This window comes from Oryctolagus cuniculus, chromosome 3 (assembly GCF_051225735.1).
Source record: "Oryctolagus cuniculus isolate XC-2025 breed Fujian yellow rabbit chromosome 3, ASM5122573v1, whole genome shotgun sequence".
NCBI classification, from domain to species: Eukaryota; Metazoa; Chordata; class Mammalia; order Lagomorpha; family Leporidae; genus Oryctolagus; species Oryctolagus cuniculus.
The window spans coordinates 133,115,409-133,135,121 of record NC_142869.1 but is presented as its reverse complement, the minus strand read 5'-3'; the positions used below and the strand labels follow the sequence as shown (position 1 = coordinate 133,135,121).

The 19,713-nt window shown below is 42.7% G+C and overlaps 1 long non-coding RNA gene across 2 annotated transcripts in view; it reads right to left on the bottom strand.

Annotated features, from left to right (window-relative positions):
• The window catches only part of LOC149127517 (uncharacterized), a 73,927-nt gene extending 57,770 nt beyond the window's left edge, over positions 1–16,157 (bottom strand). For both annotated transcript variants that reach the window (XR_016231271.1, XR_016231272.1), the window contains exon 1: positions 15,417–16,157. This is a non-coding gene — a long non-coding RNA (uncharacterized LOC149127517). The remainder of the gene's footprint in view (positions 1–15,416) is intronic.
• Positions 16,158–19,713: the final 3,556 nt, after the last annotated feature.

Below are 19,713 nucleotides of genomic sequence, written 5' to 3'. Positions count from 1 at the left end.
AGAGACAGAGAGGGTTTATTTGAAAGGCAGAGTTACAGAGACAAAGAGGCAGAGAGAGAAACAGAGGCCTCTCCATCTTCCATCTGTTGCTTCACCCTCCAAATGGCTACAATGGCTGGAGCTAGGCAGACCTGAAGCCAGGAGCTTCTTCTGGGTCTCCCATGTGGGTGCATGGGCCCAAGAACTTGGGCCATCTTCCACTGCTTTCCCAGGCTATCAGCAGGGAGCTGGATTGGAAGTGGAGCAGCCACTTCCAATATGGGATGCCGGCATTGCAGGTGGATGCTTAATGTACTACGCCACAGTGTCGACCCTGTGGGCTAGAAGGTTAGCCAGCTTGCAAAGCTGGCATTCCATAAGGTTGGCAGTTGAAGTCATGGTCACTCCACCTCTGATTCAGCTCCCTGCTGATGTGCCTGGGAAAGTGCCGGAAGATGGTCCAGGTGCTCAGGTCTCTGCTGCCCCCATGGGAGACCTAGATGGAATTCCTGGCTTCTGGCTTTGGCTTGGCCCAATCCTGACTGTTGCTGCCATTGGGGAGTGAACCAGCAGATGGAAAATTGATCTCTCTTTCCTTCTCCCTCTCTCTCTGTAACTCTGCCTTTCAAATAAATAAATCTTGGTTTTGTGAAGAAGATATTCTCCCTAAATTAACAAATACGGAAGAACATGCTCCCAGACCTGTCCCAGTCATAGACAAATGATTGATCAAATCACAAAAATTCTGTTCCACAAGATTAACCCCCCAAAATTACCCAAATAGGATTGAGAATTTTTTACCCACTCCATAGAAAATATCTCACGTTTCCCTCAGTGAATATCTATTTGAGAAGAAATTTTCCTACTGAAATTTTCCAAAGAATTAATGGGAAATTATACTTCTATACAACTAAAATAAATACTTTGCTGTATGGCAGTGTTTTGTTAAATATGTTAATTAAAATTTAGAGACTTCTGCCAAATATCATAAATCCAGTTTTAGGATAATGGACCTTAAGCCATTTTTTCTAAAAATTACAATAAAATAAATCACATTGCTTCCACTTCAGGTTTGAAACAAAAAAAAAAAGTGAAAGCATAAGAAAAATTTTAAATGGTAATGCCCAGTATTGATGTGTATTTAGGGAAAAAAATGGTCTCTTGATCAGCTGATAGACATGAAATCAACAAGGCATTCTGCTGGGTTATCTGTCAATGAATATCAGATGTCTGATTTTATATATATATATGCATCATTTGATTAAGACAAATGCTAGGAATTTATTGTAGAGAAATACTTATGAGAATGTAGGAAATTTTATATACAGCTGTTCATCACAGCAATGCTTCCAAAACTAAAAAACTGGAAAAGCCCTAAAAAGAATGTTAAGTGATCCAATATTCCCATAATAGAACATGATGCAGCACTAAAATTAGTGGCAGAATAATTTAATCATATTGAAAGTTTTCAATATATCATACAAATATATTTTTGCTAAGGAGACAACTAGTGAAATGCGAACAACTGAAAGCCATGAAATCAATACAAAACAAAAATACCAAAAACATGGCAATGGCAGATTGAACCCATGCACTTAGGACCGCTGCTTCCTGAAAGCCAAAAATGATAGTAAAGGGAGTTTTCACTGAATGAGCCCACAAAGAGAGGAAACAGAAACCACAATCCGTAAGAGCCTCAGAAACTGGTGGCACCCAGCGCTCAGCAAAGTGGTTGTAAAGGAGGCACTCAACATATAATGACTGAAAGCTGGATTAAGAGGCAATTAGGAAGCAAGCATTTAATGACAAAACAAAATAGGAAAGCAATCAGTTGCAAAGCCTGAAGCTCTATGGGAGCTCAAGGATTTCCCTGAGAATTCATTTTTTTCTTTTATTTTTCTCCTAATGAAAGTTTGAGGTATGTATGTAAAAAAGAATCAGATCAGCTAGACACCTACAGACGATCTCTGATTCCACGCAGTCAGCAAGTGCTCCTCCCTAATCATAAGAGGTCCAGGGACTCATCCCTCAGAGTAAACAGAGCATCTCTGGAGCAGGTAAGAGTGAGAGAACTATACTTCAAAGTTTATTAAATAAACCAAAAAATTAAGCCTAAAATGTATAAGAAATTTCAAGGGACCCAAATACCAAAACAATCTTAAAGAGAGAGAGAGAGAGAGAGAGAGAGAGAGTGTTAGAGTTGGAGGACTCACACTTCCCAGTTTCAGAACTCATCACAAAACTACAGTAATCAGAGGAGTGTGCTGTTGGCAGAAGGAATAAGACAGATATATATATATATATTTTCATATTCATGGAAGTGGAATAGAATTGAGAGTCTACAAATAAACTCATACAACTATTGTCAATTGACTTTCAACAAGGATGCCAAGAGCATTCAACAGAGAAAGAATACTCTTTTGAATAAATGGTGCTAGGAAAAAATGGAAATTTACACACAAAAAGGAATGAATTTGGATTCCTACTGCATACCACTGTGTAAAAATTAAGTCAAAATGGATCAAAGTCCTGGATGTAATTGCTGAAACTATAAAACTCTTAGAAGGACATATGGTTTAGATTTTCTTGATTTGAATTAGGCAATTTTTTTGACAGGCAGACTTAGACAGTGAGAGAGAGAGACATAGAGAAAGGTCTTCCTTCCGTTGGTTCACCGCCCAAATGGCTGCTAGGGCCAGTGCACTGCGCCGATCCGGAGCCAGGAGCCAAGAGCTTCCTCCTGGTCTCCAATGCAGGTGCAGGGCCCAAGCACTTGGGCCATCCTCCACTGCCTTCCCGGGCCACAGTAGAGAGCTGGACTGGAAGAGGACCAACCAGGACAGAATTGGGTGCCCCAACCTGGACTAGAACCCTGGGTGCTGGTGCTGCAGGCGGAGGATTAGCCTAGTGAGCCGCAGCACCAGCCACAATGTTTTCTTAAATATGGTACCAAAAACACTATTAAACAAAGAAATGATAGCTAAATTGGATGCAATTTAAATATTTAAAGTTTTGTGTTTCAAGGGGTACAATCAATAAAGTAAAAAGATAATGAAAATTCAATCCACTGAAAATCATTTATCTGAGAAGAGACTTGTACCAGGACTATATAAAGAACTCTTACAACCAGTAATAAAAAGGCAAATAACCGAGTTTAACATGGGCAATGTATCTGAACATATATTTCCCCAAAGATAATATATAAGGGGTTAATAAGAATGTGAAAATATGCTTAATATCAAGTTATTAGGTAGTTGCAAATCAAAATAATAATAAGATACTACTTCACATCAGCTAATCACCCTAAACCAAAAAAGCAAAGAAAAAGAGGTGATAACAAGTGTTCACAAAATCATGGAGAAAATAGAACCTTCGTATGTTGCTGCTGGGAATATGAAATGTCTTAGCCACTATAGGCAGCATTCAGCAATTCTTATAATGGTTAACATCCAATTACTGTATGGCACGGCAAGTGCACTCTTGAGTTTCTCTTAGAGAAATGACAGCTTAAACCCACGCGATAACCTATACACTAATGTTCAAAGCAGCTTTATTCGTAAAAGGCTAAAACTGGGAACATTCTAGATGTTCCTCAATGGGTCAGTGGTTAAACAAACTGCTGCATACCTTCCATAGCAACATAAGTAATAAAAAGGAATGGGTTATCAATACATGGAACAGCTTGGGTGACTCTCCAAGTACTTATGCCAACTGAAAAAATACTAAGCTCCAAAGCTTGCGTAGTACATGATTCCATTTTTTTTTTTTTTTGAAACAATAACATTTTATAAATGGAGCAAAGATTAGTGGTTGTCAGGGCTTGGGGAGTGAGAACGCAGAGTAGGGATGAAGGAAGTTGGTGTGGTTATAAAAAAGGTGTTTCCAGGGGTTGGCACTGTGGCATAGTAGGCTAAGCTTCCACCTTCGATGCAGGCATCTCATATGGGTTCATGTCCTGGCTGTTCCTCTTCCGATCCAGCTCTCTGCTATGGCCTAGGAAAGCAGTAGAAGATGGTCCAAGTGCTTTGGCCCCTACACCCGCATGGGAAACCTGGGAGAAGCTCCAGGCTCCTGGCTTTGGATTGGCCCAGTTCTGGCTGTTGTGGCAATTTGGGAAGTGAACTAGTAGATGGAAGACCTCCCTCTCTCTTTCCCTCTCTCTCTCTGTTTTTCAAATAAATAGATAAATCTTTTAAAAATAAAATAGATAAATCTTTTAAAAATAAAACAATTTAGTGGGAACACTAAATTGATAGAACCAAAATTAAAATGTATCTAAATTGAAATGATGAATGGATAGTAACTATATTTTGTGGGGGTTAAGATATCAGATTTGGGGAAGGGGTGGAGTGTTAAAGATTCTTGTGGGGGCCAGTGCTGTGTCTTAGCAGGTAAAGACACCACCTGCAGTGATGGCATCCCACATGGGCACTGGTTCAAGTCCCAGCTGCTCCACTTTTGATCCAACTCTGCTATGGCCTGGGAAAGCAGTGGCCCCTGCACTCATGTGGAGATCCAGAAGAAGCTCCAGGCTCCTAGCTTTGGACTGGCCATTTGGGGAGTAAACCAGCAGATGGAAGACCTCTCTCTCTTTCTCTCTCTCTCTCTCTGCTTCTGCCCTCAGTAATTCTGTGTTTCAAATAAATAACTATTTTTTAAAAAGATTCTTGTGATATTTGCCCACATATTTTAATAAATATTGGGCAAAGATCTATTTTGTCAGGCATTGTGTCGGTCTGTGGTGACATCAAGATTAATTAGAAGACTTCTAACCATAAGAGATATGTAACTACTACCTAAATGAAGACTATTAAATACCTTCATTGAAATCTTGAATCAGCCCTTGGTCATGATTACAAAATTGTTCTTCCCTGTAGGAAGAGCAGCTACAATGATAACAAAAGCAAAGATCTATCTGGGTAATGGCTATGTGTGGTTCTTTGTATCCCTGTAGACTTCAGAGTGAGGAGCTTTCTCTGTCACTTCAGGCAGAAGATATATATATATATATATGTGTGTGTGTCTGTGTATAATATATATGTATATTATATGTATATTATATACATATATGTATATAATATACATTAAATATACATATATATTATATATGTTTATGGATTTCAAAAGAGAACATCTTTTTCTTTTCAGAGACATAGAAGCAATGGTGTCATAAAACACTGGGAAGACTTTCTTCTTGTTCACTGTGGAAGCACTAACATTTTTCAGATTGCATGGTTCAACTAAAATGAGCCATTCCTCAGTTCTAGATGAGAAATAATAAATGATCAATAACTAAATCTTTAGCCAATGACTCCCTTTCAAATCGAAATTTGGTAGTTTCCTTGACATGTTAATAATCACTATGTTGCCAATAATGCAATTAACATTGCTGTATTAATAATAATTAACAATGAAATCAACAACAGGAGTCACTGTGCACTTACTCCCCATGTTGGACCTCTGTCCTTAATGAGTTGTGCTAAGAGAATTAACGGTAAAACTTGTCTTCAAACAGTACGTTATACTTTGTGTGTCTGTGTGAGTGCAAACAGTGGAAATCTCTAGTACAGAGTAGGTCTTCTGTATATAAAGTGAATTAAAAATGAATCTTAATAAAAAATGGAATGGGAGAGGGAGTAGGAGGGGGGATGGAAGTGGGGGTGGGAAGGCAGGAATGAAGGGAAGAAACACTATATTTCTAAAAGCTGTACATTTGAAATTTGTGTATTCATTAAATAAAAGCCTTAAAGATAAGAATAATAATTAACAATGATAACACTTATCATGAGATACTTTCACATATTGGTTTTTTTCTGGATTAATTTCCTTTTCTTTCTCTTAAGTTTTAAGAAGAACCAGCTCCTCATGAATCAAGCCCTGCCCCACTATCAGATCAGCACACTTGACTGCTTTGGATCGGATCAAGTACTACATTGTCCTGTTTACATATTCTCCTTTGACTTCTCTGACAGTGATGATCTCAGTGAGTCCTTCCCATGTATAATACTCAGGCTTCCGCAGCCAAGGGCACAATGTTTCCTAGTTCTGTATGACTGACACATGAAAGTCAGGCATGTGCTTAAGCGGAAATAGACACTTTGATTAGTACAGTTATACATAAGTGCCTCGGCCACTGTGTCCCACTGTTGATGACTATAATAAACATTGACAGGAGATTCCTTGTCTTTGACTAAAAAGACTCATTGAATTATGGTATTTCTTATTTGAATAAGGAAATCATTTAAAAGCCTTTCATCCTTCAACCTAGGAGTCTCCAATTCCAAATTTTGAAGTTGTCATTTCCTATGGAGGGTGCTGCAAAAGCAATTGGGAAGAGAAAGGAGTTTTTTCAAGAAACAGTGATAGAATCATGGGAAACCTATATGCAAAACAGCAATAAAAATAGTACATCAATGCATACCTCACACCATATGAAAACTAATCAATATCAAACATAAACCAACATAGAGTATTCAAAACTATAAAAACTTCCAGAGGAAAACAAAGATAAAATGTTGCTACTTAGGCAAACATTTCTTAGATATAATATGAAAAAGATGACTGATGAAAAAGAAAATTGATAAACCGTACTTACTATTTCTGTGTTTTTTTTTAAAAAATCACTTGTTAAGAAAGTAAAAATGCAAAAATCTGTGAACAAAGGTAAAAATGCAAGCTACAAACTCCAGAAAGTATTTTCAAAATATATCTGCATCAAAAGAATATATATCGATATTTATACATGTACAGCTTTTTATATACAGAGAATATATAAAAAACTTTTACAATCCACTAATATTATGACCAAAAAAACCTAATTGAAACAGGCAGGGGCAGGCGTTGTGGCACAGCAGGTTAAGCCCCACTTGTGATGGTCAGAATCCCATAGTAAAGCACTGGTTTGAGTCCCAGCTCCTCTGCTTTCAATTCAGCTTTCTGCTAATGCACCTGGGAAGGTCTCAGATGATGATCCAAGTGCTTGGGCCTCTGCCACCATTGTGGGAAACCAGGATGGAGTTCTGGGCTCCTGGATTCAGCCCGGGCCAGCTCAGACTGATGCAGCCATTTGGGAAGTGAACCAGTGAATAGAAAATCCCTCCCCTCCCCTCCCCATCCCTCCCCTCTCTTCTCTCTCCTTCTGTCTCTCTGTATATCTATCTCTCCCTCTCTGTCACTCTGCCTTTCAAAAGAATAAATAAATCTTTAAAAAGATAAATGTAGGCAAATGATTTCAGCAGCTATTTTTTTTTATTTGAAAGGTAGAGTTATAGACAGTGAGAGAGAGACAGAGAGAAAGGTCTTCCTTCCGTTGGTTCACTCCCCAAAAGGCCACTATGGCCAGCACCGCGCCGATCCAAAGCCAGGAGCCAGGTGCTTCTTCCTGGTCTCCCATGCAGGTGCAAGGGCCCAAGCACCTGGGCCATCCTCCACTGCCCTCCCGGGCCACAGCACAGAGCTGGATTGCAAGAGGAACAACTGGGACTAGAATCCAGCACCCATATGGAATGCCTGCACCACAGGCGGAGGATTAACCAAGTGAGCCACAGCACCGGCCCTATTTCAGCAGCTATTTCAATAAAAGCAGTATATAGATGGCTAAGAAACACGAAAAATATCAACACCGTTAGTCTTTACAGAAATGGAAAGTAGAATCACAATGAGATGCAACCCTGCATGAGCTAGAAAATCTAAAATTAAAATTTTGGCCATAACACATCTCATACACTATTAGTGGGAATGTATGTGTGGTGTAACCACTTTAGAAAACAATTTGACTCTTTCTTAAAATTTAAATATACATCTATCTTATAATCTAGCCATTCTGCTCCTAGGTATTTATCTAAAAGAAAGAACAGTATATGTCTATAATGCACATTTCTACATAAATTTCATTAACACATTTATTTTAACATTTAAAAACTGGAAACATACATCCATCAACAGGTGAATAAACAAGCTATGGTACATACATACAATGGAATACAGCTCAGTAACTCTTTAAAATGACCTAATTCTTTTTTTAAAGATTTATTTATTCATTTGAAAGCCAGAGTTACACAGAGAGAGAAAGAGAGGCAGAGAGAGAGAGAGAGAGAGAGAGAGAGAGATATCTTCCATTCACTGGTTCACTCCCCAATTGAGCTGCAATGATCCAAAACCAGGAGCTGGGAGCTTCTTCCAGGTCTCCCACATGGATGCAGGGGCCTAAGGCCTTGGGCCATCTCCTACTGCTATCCCAGGTCATAGCAGAGAGCTAGATAGGAAATGGAACAGCCAGGACTCAAATTGGTGCCCTATATGAGAAGCCAGCACTGCAGGTGGCGGCTTTACCTGCTAAGCCACAGCGCTGGCCCCAAAATGACTTAATTCTTGATAATCACTATAATAACAAGGATAAGTCTCAAAATAATCATGCTGAGTGAATGAAGACAATTTCAAAGCATGTACCATATTATTCTATTTCTATAAAATGACAAGTAATTCAGACTAGTGTATAGTGAAAGAAATCAGATCAGTGGTATTTTGGAGATGCGTGTTGTGAGGAAAGGGGATCAAGAGGGAGAGATTATGAAGGGGAACAAGAAAACTTTTAGGGGGGACAGAAATGTTTGCTGCCACTAACAATGTGATGTTTTCACTGATGCATACATATAATGGGACTTCAGAAAGTTCATTGGAAATGGAATTGAAAGATAAATGTATTTTGGTGTTAAAAATTTCAAAACGTGTAGTATTTTTCATGTACACATGTTCCATGAATTTTTTGAAAATGCTTCCAATGTCAACATTTACCAGATTTTATGCTTCCAAAGTATAGGTATAGAGTTTCCTACTTCTATTATATATCAATAAATCTGTTTTTTTTTAATTTTTTTTAATTTATTTGACAGGTAGAGATACAGACAGTGAGAGAGAGAGAGAGAGACAGAGAGAAAGGTCTTCCTTCCGCTGGTTCACTCCCCAAATGGCCACTATGGCTGGAGCTGTGCCGATCCAAAGCCAGGAGCCAGGTGCTTCTTCCCGGTCTCCCATGCGGGTGCAGGGGCCCAAACACTTGGGCCATCCTCCACTGCCTTCCCGGGCCACAGCAGAGAGCTGGACTGGAAGAGGAGCAACAAGGACTAGAACCGCCGCCCATATGGGATGCCGGTGCCACAGGCGGAGGATTAACCTAGTGCACTACAGTGCCGGCCCCTCAATAAATCTATTTTTAAGAAAACTAACTTCATTTCTTGCTAATTGTGTGACTGAGAGTAAGAACTTCACATTTCCAGAATTTACTTTTTATTTTACCTGCAAATGACAATAATAGCACTGCTCTATATATCCTCAAGATTACTACAAAGATTAAAAAGATTATCTTAAAAATCTTTTGCAAATTGTAAAGAGCCATCTGTATAAAATACAGCTTTACTGTTGACATGATCACTTGTATTATTAACTTCCCAAAACCCTGAGTGATCTGTGAACAAGTCAGTGTTGTGTTTTGTGGTGGGGAAGAGCTATGGCAGAAAATATGAAAGGCATGGGAGGCAGAGAACTAATTTTGGTACACTCCAACTCTGAACAGAGCCAGTGACCACAATAATTTCAATCATACTAGTAATTTTCTGCTGTCAAATATGCACGCTACTCCTTACCACCTTAACTCATTCAGCTGCAAATCCATGCTGCATTTCAACTGGGCTTCTCCATTTTTGTCTTTTTCCCAACTAGAATTTATAGAAAGAATGTCCAAGACAGTCACGACAGAGAGGCAGTGAAGCCCAGATGGCATCCAGGGTCCTCCCTGACACTCTGGGCCAAATCAGCTAAACCCAAGCGCTCCAAACATTTTCACCAACTCCCTAGCAGACACAAATTCAGGACTTCTGCAAATTCTCCCAGAGGATCCGTGCTAATGGGCTTCTCTGGGTTCTGAATCCTTGCAAGTAGGTATAGTATTTCTATTTTTATTACATCATCCCAGATATAAAACTCCCATTACTGGTTTCCACTGCACACATACAAGCATAGGGCATGAGTTTGGCAAATGCAATTGGCAAACTGGAGGTCAATAAGAATGATTACATTACAGATCATAAAGCTGTCATCACCTACTCTCTACCTCACATTTTTCCCTTGCTCTAGGTTTATTGGAGCTCCAAAAACTTCTCCAATTAATAGGCAGAACAATTCATTTCCCCCTACTTGCTAGCAGCCAAAGACACCTTGGTTGAATTCAAGGTGAAAAAAGTTGATATTTATTCATAGAAATAAATGTTATCTCATATTTAAGACTGTGCAATAGTTTTAAACCTGAAATAATGTTCTCTAGTCTGAAATCTGGAATTACTTGTGAGTTTGGTCTCATATTATTTGTTATTTAAAATGTACCTGTAATTTCTCCATGATAATGAGTGATAAAAAAGTTATATAATTTCTATTTTCCAAGGTGAAAGGAGTCAGAGCAGGAATAGTTTAAAAAAAAAAAAAACTCACAGAACAAAGGGGCCCCTCTAGTAATGTGGCTTAACCCAAATGGGAACCTGGCCTGTGTTAGAAGGCAAGTGTGATAAGGAGACAGAGAGACATGAAGATTTTTGTTGATCAGCTGGGGGAAAAGCAGGCTCTGCTGCTAAGGCCACCCAGAAGAGCAGGTGCTGGAGTTGCCACTGACCAGTCTGGGGAGTATAGTAAAGACAAACAGCCCCCACCCCCATGCAGCCCCCCACAACACCCCCCACCCCACCAACCCCAACCCCCCCCCCAAAGCAGGCCCCAAGATGCAACGTTTTCTCTGTCTTGTAAAAAGTCACAACCAAGTAGGAGGAGTGGGAGATGAGATGGCCCAATGAGCTTACCATACAGGAAACATTTCAGCGAGTATAAAACGCCCAGACCACGTCCTCTCTCGGCTTTTTCTTCTGCAGAAGCCCCTCCCAGGAAGGCTTCCAGGAAGCCCCTCCCTCCGCTCTTTTAATCCCTCTGCTCTCCAAGAAACTCTTTTGCTAAAAATCACCTTCTTGGTTTGTTCATCTGCCTGATCCTTTCTCAGGGGCAGAACAAGTTCCTGGGATTCAAATCAGCTGGAACATCTTGGCGTATTGGCCAAGAACGCCTGCCTCCAACAGCAGCGGTAACGAGTTTCCCTAATTTCTCTGGAAAGTGAAAACATGCTCAATTCCAGATCACAGAGCCAGAACAGAGAGGTCACTTCCTAAGTCACTTTTGAGTATTTGCAGGTACCCATCCAGTGCTCCCTATAGACTCCGTTCCATATGGAGCATCTTTACATTTCACTATGTGTACGTTTGTAGACTTTAAAATTCCCTTGAATATCTAAATATGTGAGCTTTAGGTGCAATGAAAAGGAAATCCTTGACAGCGGAGCAGCTGTGCTTGTATTTAGTCACCCAACCAACCCTTATTCCTCACCAAAGACACCGTCCTTCAGGCATCTTCAGTGGAAATTGCTCTTTTCCTCTGACTCCATCATGAATTTTCTACCCTTGTTTTATGCCACACTCCACGTCCCTTTCCGTGGACGTACCCATTTTTAGCTTCTCCTTCTCCTCCTTCTCTTTCTTATTTTTTTAAGATTTATTTATTTATTTGATAGGTAGAGTTACAGAGAGAGAGAGGTCTTTCATCGCTGATTCACTCTCCAAATGGCTGAAACAGCCGGAGCTGTGCCGATCTGAAGCCAGGAGCCTGGAGTTTTTTTCCAGGTCTCCCACACAGGTGCAGGGGCCCAAGCACTTGGGCCATCTTCTACTGCCATAGCAAAGAGATGGATTGAAAGAGGAGCAGCCGGGATGCAAACCGGTGCCCATACATGATGCCGGCGCCACAGGTGGCCCACAGTGCTGGCCCCAGTCTTAGGCTTCTTTGAGGCTCCCACACATACCCAGTCCTTCCCCGGCTCTGCCCTGCCCAGCAGAACCCCTGCATTGCCCACACTCTCTCGTCACCTGGCTTCCAGGTAGACAGTCAGTGGGGATGCTGGGAATGGTAGCGTGATAAGAGGGGTCTCCCTCTCTGGCTCTGCCTTGAGAGAGGGCGACAGTCCCACAGCTGCAGCTGTGTCCTCTCTGTGCTATTGCAGGATGAGTTAGACAGCTTCTTCCTTGCTCCGTGATTCAGCACCCTCCAGACAGCCCTCACCATGGGTGCAGCTCTAACCAAATTGCCCCTGTTCTAGGTTCTTGTAACCCCATGAGTAAATTATTGCCTGAGTACAGGACCCTGAAACCTGAACAGATAGAAATCTTCAAAAGTGAGCTCCAAGATTGATAGTAAGGGTTGTCAAAAAGGTTAGTAGCATATACCCTAAATATGGTATGATGAAAATGGCACTTCACTCCTGTGGTCTTCCTCCCCCAAAACCTACTAACCCTCTCCCCACCCCCCCACTCTCCACCCCCAAAGCTCCACTCTAATTATGAGAAAAATATCATACAAACTCCAACTGGGGATATGCTACAAAATCCTGGATCAATATTTCTTTCAAATTAATGATCTAAGCATTTTCTTAAAATATTTCAAAGATAGCATCTACTATTGTACTCCTTTAAAACAGTGAGATTGGAGCAGGCACTTAGCATCAGGCTTGGGATACCAGATAAGGCATCCATGTCCCACATTGTAATACCTGGATTCAATTTCTGGCTCCAGTTCTTGACTCCAGCTTCCTGTTTATGTAGACCCTGAGAGGCAGCAGTGATGGCTCAATTAATTGGGTTCCTGCCACCAACATGGGAGACCTGGATTGAATGTCTAGCTCCCAGCTGTGGCCTTGGCCCAACTCTGGTCGTTGTGAGCATTTGCAATTTGGAGAGTGAACAGTAGGTGAACCTCTGTTCTTATTCTCTCTCCCTCTCTCTCAAATAAATTAATATTTAATAAGTGAAATTGTGTAATGAATCCTTACTTGTAATGAACATTAGAAGGTACAATAAAGGTATTCCATTTAATATCTCAAAGCTTTATCTCAAACTACACTAATTCATATATATTTTCATGGCTATATAACACACATGATTCATACCTTTGTGTTTGGAGTAGGGCTACTTTGTTTCTGTTTTCAAAGCAAAATAAAATGCCATGTGTAATTGAATCTCACTCCAACACAAATAATAAACTAAAATACAAATACATATTTTAAAAGTGAAAATATTCTATTTGCTTTTATTCCACTCTATTCAATGTTTTTCCTAAACTTACTTTTCCCAGTTGAAACTAAGAAAAAACTACACAGAACAAACAAAAAACGTGTATGCATTGCTCTCATTGCTTTGTGTTCTACTCATTTCTTAAATTTTAGTACCTAAAATGGAAACCATAGTCTTTTTAAAAAAAAAAAAAAACAAAATTTCTATTTTTTATTTGAAATACAGCATGACAGAGAGAGAGGAAGAAAAATAGATCTTCCATTTGCTGGTTCACTCCTCAAATGGCCACAAGACTGGGGCCGGGCCAGGCCAAAGCCTGGAGTATGGACTGCATCCAGGGCTCTCACATGGAAGGCAGAAGCCCAAGGACTTGGGCCATCATCCACTGCCTTCCAAGGCATGTTACCAGACAGCTGGGTTGGAGGTAGAGCATCCAGGTTTCCAACGTTGCTCTTATATGAGATGCTGGCATCACAGGCAGTGGCTTAACCCACAGTGCCACAGTGCAGGCCCCAGAAGCCAAAGTCTTTTATATTCAAACCTTAGAACTGACACACTATCATTTTCCTCATGTGCTATGCCACATAGACCAGCCCTGGTACAAATGGCGGTGGGAGGAACACACGAACCTGGGATTACTGATGGCTGTCTGGGAAGCTGATTACCCTGGAAAAACGGGCTTTTCATGTTGGACCCCTTCTTCCCCCAACTCAGTCCCTAGCATCTTGTGTCCATTCGAGGTCACTGATGCAAATGGACATCTGTTGAGGAAAGGTACATTTCTCATTGGGGCCAAAGCTGGATGGAGAGAGGAGGGAACCTGAAGAAATGCTTTGGCTTTAATTGATCCAGAGTCCTGAACACTACAATCGAAAGGGCACAGGCTAAAAAGCTAAGAATCCATTTTTAAGATAAAAAAAAAAAAAAAAAACTTTGTTTAGTTTTGTGCGACAGTGAGACCTGGAAGCTGAAAGACTTCCCAAAGTCTTTGTACAACTCCATACAAAAAGACAAAGACAAAGTGTGTGAAGGCCCCAATAACAAACTACAGAAGTTTCACAAAGACGACTCCAATCCCTAGGCCTCTGAGTCAGCACTTGGCGTTCTGTTGAGGTTCCCCCATTAGGTGCTGCCAGAAAGCACTCTCACAGTATTCTCTAGTTAAGTCCTTGCCTAGGCAGAAAGGGAAGAGAGAAGGCACTGCAGCACAGACATAGATGCAAATGCCAATTGTTTTTGTAGACTCTGGTAGGTGATTTCAGGCTACCGATCTCTGTTTGGGAACTCAAGCTTTGTATTGGGATTCTCAGATACTTTTTTAAAATTCCAGTTCATATGCATACAGGTGATGCTCAAATAAGGACCTGCAGTCTCACTCTGCCTTGCAAACCTCAGGGCAGCATGCTCAAAAGCTGGCTGAATATCCGTGCCTGCTTCCCAGGGCCCCCTCGAGCACAAGACCAGAATCAGCATTTGCTGCTATGGGCATTTTGAACTTTAGCCCTTTATTATCCCCCTTCTACCCATGCCCCATTGGATTAGTAAGGGTGATTCCAGCTGTTAACAAATAAACACCGAGTTTCAGGCTTCCTCGGGCTAGGAGGACGCGGTTATCTCATGATGCAAACGCAAGGGCATTGTGGAAGGGCTGGGGAAAGGAAGGGAGGAAGAGACTCTCAGCAGCAGCTGATGGTGTCAGCAGGACTTGGTTATTTCAACCTCCGTGCTCAACTGTTTCATCCTAAATCTAGGCCTCTTTGTGGTCACAAAATGTTTAGAGAAACAATTAGGACAACACGTCTTGTTCCAGCAGGAGGAAGAAACAATGCTCCCATTGAAGTATAAATCTTTCCTTTTCATCTGATTGGCCCAGTTTTGATTGTGAGACTGCCCATGAGTTCTAAAGAGCTTCCACGTGAAAGCTATACACTGGTTACTTTGCTTAAACTAACAAGAATCCTTCCCAAGGAAGGCAGACTAGTAGAGTCAGATTCCCCCAAGCTATGTGAAAAACACCAAGATACCTAAATGTAGTTATCTTTCCGTTAGAAAGAAGGTAGAGATGGATACCAAGTCAGCCACACAAGTTGGATAACAAATATCAAGTGAGATTACATCCTCAGTTTCCCAAATGTACAAGCCAGACAGTTTCACTGTGGTTTTTCTTGCCTTAGAAGCAAGAGTTAGAGTGTTTTTGTACAGAGTTAATATCTGCTCATAATATCTGGTCATAACAGAGCTTTAAAGCGTGGATCTGACACCCTCCCCAACCAGCCCTCTCACCGTTCTCCTAGATGCTCGGCTTCACCTCAGGTTCTCCAGCTCCGGGTCTGTGTTGTCTTCAATGTCTCCATGAGGAGTTTCCACCAGCTCAGGAGCTACGCTGTTGCTTAGACTGCTAGGATTGTGGTTCACCTGAGTAGCTTTCTAAATTAACCATGCCTGGGATCCTTACAGATTTTGATTTAATTGATCTGCAGGAGAGCAAAAGCACTACTGTTGCTGTTGTTGTTGTTGACCTCTCCCTGCTCAGGCAGGATCGAGGGCCGCTTCTCTAGAACGGCAAACCATTCCCTCTCACAGGCACAGCCGTAGGGAACTCGCCTGCGCTCACACTTGTGCAGCATTTGCATTTCTCTCATCTTGATTTCCTCCATAGCTGTCTGTATGCCTCACTAAACAGCTCTCCCAGATTGGAAGCTCTGTGGGGACAAGGTCCATGCCATATTACCCCATATTACATAGTACCTTGCATATCATAAGTGATGATGACCGATTCCTGGAAGCACAAGTATGAAAACAGAGAAAACTTTAGAATAAAATATTACTTTTGAAAAATAGAATAGGCGCTGGTGTTAGGGCACAACAGGTCAAGCTGGTTACGTTTGCGACCCAGCTACTCTGCTGCTGATCCAACTTCCTGCTAATGCACCTGGGAAGGTAGCAGAAGATGTCCCAAGTACTTGGATCCCTGCCATCCATGCAGGAGACTAGATGCAGTTCTGGGATCCTGGCTTCAGCCTAGCCCATACCTTGCTGTCGCTCCCCCTCTTCGTGGAGGAACGACACAGGACCCTGCGCTGTTCTTTCGTCTGCTCGGCCCTCCCCGGGTTTGCTGCTGGTTCTTCCCGGGTTGGCTACTATCCCTTCCACCTCCGTGGAAGGGCAGTTCCCCCTGGCCACATTCCCCACTTCCGCAGGGGAGCGGCACACCGCCGGCCGGGTCTCTCGGGGGCTGCACGGGTGTTCCTTCAGCTAGATGTTCCCCTTAGATGTTCCCCATAGATGTTCCCTCGTGCATGCCGTCTCTCTCCTCCTTTATAGTCCTCCTCCGCCAATCCTAACTCGGCTGCCCACACGCCAAGTACGCTGCCCTCCTCCAATCAGGAGCACGTCCTACAGTTTATTAGCTGAACTGGAGGCAGCTGTGCGGAAGCTGTTTACTTCTCTCCCAGCGCCATATTGTGGGAGAGCAGATGCATAGAATAAGTCTTAATTCCAGTAACTCAGACCAGTCCGGATTGCTCCCCACAGATCCCCCTTTCTTTTTATTTTTTGGCGTTGATACGCGCCTGTCTTCGGTGTCCCGCGGCACACACTCTGCTCTACTTGCTAGAGTTGCCACAGGTTCTTACAAGTCCTATCAATCAGGCAAACCGAATCTGGGTCCTCTCTTCGCCATGCTGTGAGGAGGTTTTTAGGCGCTGATGTGTGCCTGTGTTCGGTGACCTGCGGCTCACACTCTGCTAGCCGCCCAGGTGCTCATCGCCTCACTTAATCAGGCAGACCGAATCCAAGCTTTCTCATTGCCATGTTGAGGGGAGGCCTTTCTATTTCTCTATTTCTCTATCTCCAGGCATTCCTATTTCTCCCATTTTACTTCTATCTTCCAGCATTCCTATTTCTCTCACTTTACTTCTAAACTTCTGTTTCTCTTATCCCCGCGGCTTCCCGGCGCCTCGCCCTGCCGGCAGGCTCACGGCTCCGCGCAGCTTCCCGGCGCCTCGCCCCGCCAGCGGGCTCCGCCCCGAGGCTGCTTCTCCGCGCCTCACCGGCTCTGAGCCGCTTCAGCCCGCGCCTCTCTCATCTGCGCGGCTCGGCTTTGCGCGCACACTCCGCGGTCTCGCACTTAACCCTTTCGCGTCTGAACCACGGCCTCGCGCCAGCCCCGTTCCCTATCTACTTGTGCCCCACACGCTCTCTCTGCGCACGGCAGCCTCCGCGAGTCACACAGCGTAGCTTACGTGTCCACCACTAGCATTCAATCTAAGTTCCCCGGGCTAGCCTGGCGAATTCAACCCAGCATACGTCTCCGCCCCATGATTTGGCTTCCCGTCCTTTGCTCCCCGGGCTAATCAGACGGATCCCAATCTGGCTTACGTTTCAGCTTCTGGTTTCAACTTTTCGCCCCCTATTCCCGGGCTAACTTGAGAATCCCAAAGTAGCTTTCGTTTCAGCCTCGGCCTGCCCCCCGCGGCTTCAATTTCCCTAACACTTTTCTCTACCCGGTATGTTTCCCCAAACTTTCCTCCAACAATATTCCTCCCTCATTTCTCCTGGCCTCTCCCCACAGTCCGCATCCGAGTCTGTTTGTTCTAGCTTTCACTTTCGCTTTCGACCTTAGAGATTTCTCCCAGCTTCCCCCCGTAGTCCGTATCTGAATCTATGCCTAGGCTTTCAATAGCTTCTTCCGGCACCTTTATCGTCCGGCTTTTCCCTAGGCTGTTTGCTAGTCTCTCTCTCCGGTAATTTCCCAGTTCTTCCCGTTTCTTCCCTCCTAAGTTTCCTATCCGAGTCAGGTTTCCTATCCGAGTCAGGTTTCCTATCCGAGTCAGGTTTCCTATCCGAGTCACGGCACCATTACGTCGCTCCCCCTCTTCGTGGAGGAACGACACAGGACCCTGCGCTGTTCTTTCGTCTGCTCGGCCCTCCCCGGGTTTGCTGCTGGTTCTTCCCGGGTTGGCTACCGACCCTTCCACCTCCGTGGAAGGGCGGTTCCCCCTGGCCACTTTCCCCACTTCCGCAGGGGAGCGGCACACCGCCGGCCGGCTTTCTCGGGGGCTGCACAGGTGTTCCTTCAGCTAGATGTTCCCCTTAGATGTTCCTGGTGCATGCCGTCTCTCTCCTCCTTTATAGTCCTCCTCCGCCAATCCTAACTCGGCTGCCCACACGCCAAGTACGCTGCTCTCCTCCAATCAGGAGCAAGTCCTACAGTTTATTAGTTGAACTGGAGGCAGCTGTGCGGAAGCTGTTTACTTCTCTCCCAGCGCCATATTGTGGGAGAGCAGATGCATAGAATAAGTCTTAATTCCAGTAACTTAGTCTAGTCCGAGTTGCTCCCAGTTGCTCCCCACACTTGCTATTGTGGCCATTTGGGGAGTGAACCAGCAGATAGAACATCTCTCTGTTTCTCTGTTGTTCTGCCTTTCAAATAAACAAATAAATCTTAAACAAAAAAGAATCAGTGAAGCAGAAAAAATTAAAGAAAAATACAATACAATAAAGAGGCATGCTTTGAATCAAGTAATAGTTTTGTCAGACTGTCAGAAATTTCAAAATGTTTATCACCACCTCTGAGACCTCACCAAAGAATGATAATGGAGAGAGGGAACTTAGCAATGATATATACAAATTAAGGCTTGTTAAACTGTTGTCAGAGTTTATAGAATTTACAGGCCCAAAAGGGCTTTTAACTTCAAGCCACAAGAACCAATTCTCATCAGTACACATTGATCAGTCTAGACTTAAATTAAGAAAAATGCAAAGATTCTTAAAAAGCAAAACAAAGTGTTAAGTGTTTACTCTGGACTCAGATCTGTGCTGAGCCCTTTTCAAACATTATCTCATTTAATTCTCAGAACAATCCTGTGAGGATGGAGCTGTCATAGCTCAGCTTACAAATGAGGGACTGAAGACACAGGAAACCTGAGAGTCACACAGCTGGTAAAGGGCAGAGTCGTGACTCCACCCCAACCGCCGATTCCAAACCCCAAACCACACCTGCTCAATCAGGGAAAGCTGCCGAAGATTCAGAATTATTCATGTAAAATAAAACTTACCAATTACCTATTTCAAAATTATCTATTAGGTAAAAATGGCAGTAAAAATGGCTTTTCAAAGCAATGCCTCGATAATCAATCATTTCTTAAGACAGCAAAAAAATAATAATAATGTTAGAACCCAATCTCTACAATCGAATCCCTTTCCTTTCCCAAAATGTAATTTTGACAGTGCAATGATAGAGCCTGTGAGAGGAGTTGAAGGATGGGCTCTTCAAGAATCTTCTATCAAAAGAGAAATACTCAGAAAGGAGCTGACAGATAGGAACCAGCTATCACTCTTAATACTGCTAATTCTATTTAGGATTGGTTTGCGCCAGGAAGTTCCCGAGATTGCAGACTGGAGAGAGCTGATTGAACTTTAATTTAATATATATTTGAAGTAAAGGTTCAGGTGATAGCTTTATGTCACCAAAGAACAAGAATCTTTTTTACATAAAACCTTGTTATATGAGATTCATGAACTGCATTCCCTTTGGTAACCACAAGCATATTTAGATAATTGATCATGTGTGCTGCCC